We start from the raw sequence: 3866 nt of genomic DNA, 5'->3' as shown, positions 1-3866 counted from the left end.
TCCGTGCGGGCGACAGCCGGCTCTGGGCCAGGCTCTGGGGACATGGGCTTGAAGCCACATCGTCCTACCGCCCACCATGGTCCTCAGGGGGTGGCCTCCATCCGAGTCTGCACCCCGCCGGGACAAATGCCTGCGTGCTCCATGTTCCACATTACACGTCTCACTCACGCGAACGACACTGTCGCTGAGGACAGTGATGTCACCACAGCCACCGCGGGTGGCTCCTGACCCAGCTTTATTTTGACGAGCACCTGAACACGAGACTCCTGAATATCCGATGGCTGTCACGCTTATCAAGACACGAGGAGCCCCCCCAACGCCATTCGAATTCTCGAACCGTCCCCCTCGACGTCCCAAATCGCAGGTCGGAGAGGAAAAGGTGAGTGACAAGCTCAGACTCGTGCTCGGCACGCGCACGCCCCTCCCCCAACCCTCAGGCAGCCGGGCGGTGCGAGGCCGTGCGTGAGAAAGGCTCACCGGCGTGACCCTAAAAGGGACACGGGCCGCAGATCCTTACACACGGTGGGAACTCCGAACAGGGACACTTGTCAATATTGCAAAGCAGAGAATTATTAGAAATTCACAGTCATAAAGGAGAAGGGACTAGAAAGTTCTGCGGTACTCCGAGGGGCCCGAGGGGACCGAAGCCAGCTTCGCTTCCTGTCCGTTGCTCCCTGTCTTGAGAGACGTCGGAGGCTAACTGAGTAGACTGCGTTCTCTAAAAACGGCCACTGCGATGTTTGGAGTTTCGTAAGCTCTTCCTGAATTTCCCACTCCCCGGGAAGAGATGGAGTTTACGTCCATTACCCTTGAACTGGAGTGGGCCTTTGGGGCGGACTCGATGAGCACATTATGGTCGAAGTGATGTTGCCTGACTCCTGCAGCTCGGTGAGAACAGGCGGTCCCGCTGCCCTGTGGCCAAGCGCCACGCCGCCAAGAAGCCCGAGCGCCATACGGAGAGGCCCGCGTGGACAGGAGCCGCCAGGTGTGGCGAGATGAGCATTCAGGTGCCTGTACCCCATCCTGAGTCTTCCAGCTGTGGCCACAGCCGTTACGGAACCCAGACACACCCTCCTGTTGTGCTCTGTCCGAATTTCTGACTCACAATGTCTGTGAAAAGAAGCGACCGCTTTATGCCCCTGAGCTGAGGTGGTCCGATACACAGCCATAAAAAGGGAGATCATTCGGTCATCACAAAAACGTTCTGTCGCTACGTCCACACTGCAGAACAAACCGGACAGACAGACCTAACGCGAAAGGAACACACGTCGCAAAGGTCTCTTAGAATCCACGGGAGATGCTGTTCTAATGGGTACGGGAGAGCTTCTATGTACTTAAAAGATAATTCAAGAACTTCTCAGGCAAAGAAAAACGGTTAACCACGTGATTGTGTGTTGACTCCTCAAATTCTTCAAAGGGAAAACGTTTTAACTGTGATGTTCACTAATGATCTTGGTTACTAGGTTACCAAGTAAGAAGAGAAGCGGATGATTCACAGTTTCGGCTTTTAAGTAGAGCTGGGAAACTCGAAGACGCTTGCAAGACAAGTTCATGCCATGCTCTTGGTGGGTGACCGCAGGCAGACGACGGGGAGTTAACACTGTGACCACGACCATCTCTGCTTCCACGCGGCACGCAGGAAGCTGCCAACAACAGTGAGGAAAATCTGGATCGGGGACAAAATTTGTCATTTTCCTTGAGTCCGTGAGAGACGTGAGGTAGTAAGGCGACAAAATAAGCGGAATTCCAAAGGAGCAGGCCCTCGGGGGAGGGGCGCGGACACAACCTGCTTCTCTGCAGCAGGGCACAGGGGAGACCCGTGGCCACCACGTGGAGGCGTCAGCTAAGATGTTCGTGAGTCACCAAAAGCCAAGCGTGGGCCGGGACGTACGTCTGGAAGAGCTGAGGAATCGGACGCGGGGAAGGAAGTTTGCAGTCGTTGTCGAGACCTCTGAGTGTTCTCAGGAGAAACACCAGCCGGGAAAGGGTGACGGCCAGGAGACCAGCGGCTGCTGCCGGACAGACTCGGAGCCCCCACCTCCCGCCCCGCTCCCATCTCCCCGCCACGGGGCACGAGGAAGCCTGACAGGAAGCTGAGCACGCCTGGACCTGCGCCCGACACCCGAACGGAAGGATTTCAGACGAAGAAAGACCCAACAGGTCCCAGCACACGGTACCCCAAACATCCAGGACGCGATGACATACCAAGAACTCGAATGGGGAAAGATCATCGAAGGGGCCACCACCGAGGTACTCGGATGTCGGCATCATCTGATGAGGGTTTCAAAGCAGCAACCGTCAAGATGCTTCGGTGAGCCACTATGAACCCTTAATACAGGTGGAAAATAGAAACTCTCAAAAATACACCAAAGAGAAACTGTATAACTGAAAGCGTGATAATTAAAAAGCTCTCTAGACGGGCTCAACAGTAGATTGAAAAAGAGTCCGTGGACTCAGAGAGCGATCGGTGGGAATTTCAGATCTGCATTAACAGAAGGGAGCCTTTGAAAAAATGATGATTCGGGAATCTGGGGGACGGTGACGCAAATTCTACCATTTGTATCACCGGAGTCTCAAAGAACAGGAGAGTGTGACACCGCAAAAAATATATTTGAAGGAAAATGGCTGAAAATCATTTTTTAATCGTTTTTTTTAAATTCGGCTAATCCCAAAGAACACAGGAAAAAGAGTAGGGAAGGAACAGATAGAACAAATAGAAAACAACGGATAAAATGGTAGATTCAAATCCAGCCCTATCACTAGTGAGAGTAAATGTAAATGGCCTAAAATTCCCGATTAAAAGGCAGGCGTCGCCGAGACCCGACACATGCTGTGTGAAAGAAACGCACGCTGAAGACACAGGTGTGTTACGCAAGTTAAGGATGGAAAACATACAGCAAGCAGACACTAGAAATAAAAGTGAAGCGGTCACACCGACATCGAAGTGTGAACTTCCGAGCGAGGACTAGGACCCGGGAAAAAGGGACATCGCACGGTGACGAAGGGGTGAATTCGTCAAGAAAGAAGGCATCGCACGCTCCTCAAAAAGTTCAATGGAGAATCGCCACCCGACCTAAAGCTCCCACTTCTGGGTATAAACCCCAAATAACCGAAAGCGGGGACTTCGACAGATATTTGCACACCCGCGTTCACAGCGGCACTATTCACGGTCGCAAAAAGGTGGAAACGGCCCACATTTCCATCCACGGATGATGGATACACAAAGCGTGCTCTGCACCTACAACGAAATGCTGCTCGGCCTCAAAAACAACGAGGTTCTGACACGTGCTCCCGTGCGATGGGCCTTGAAGACGTGAACCTAGGCGACGCGAAAGACAAACTCGGCATGATTTCCCTTACGCGAAGCGCCTAGAGCGGCCAAATTCATAAAGACAGAAAACAGAGTGGGGGGGAGGGGCGGGGGAGGGCTGCGGTTTAACCGGCGCAGGGTGCAGGGTTTCATTCGGGGAGATCAAAAGTTCTGGCGATGGATCGTGGTTAAGAGCTGCCTGTGGTTAAGAGCATGAATGTACTTAAAGCCGCTGAACCATACACTTAAAATGCTTAGAATGGTAAGTTTGGGGTTACGTGTATTTTCCCGTAACTAAAAGAAAAGAAGTCATCACACTCCTAAATGTCTACGTAAGCCGAACGAGTTTCAAATATATAAGCAAAAACTTATAGAACTGAAGAGAGAAACACCCAAGTTCACTGTTACAGCGAGACCTCACACTCCCAACGTCAGTAACCATAGAACAAGGAGAGAGAATATTGGCAAGTTAGACAGAAATCCTGGCAAACTATCAGCCAACTTGACCTGACTGGCGCTTACAAAACGCATTTTCCGGATCGGCAGAACACACACT

Source organism: Pteropus alecto, unplaced genomic scaffold (assembly GCF_000325575.1).
Source record: "Pteropus alecto unplaced genomic scaffold, ASM32557v1 scaffold102, whole genome shotgun sequence".
In the NCBI taxonomy this organism is placed as follows: domain Eukaryota; kingdom Metazoa; phylum Chordata; class Mammalia; order Chiroptera; family Pteropodidae; genus Pteropus; species Pteropus alecto.
This window is presented reverse-complemented; position numbering follows the sequence as displayed.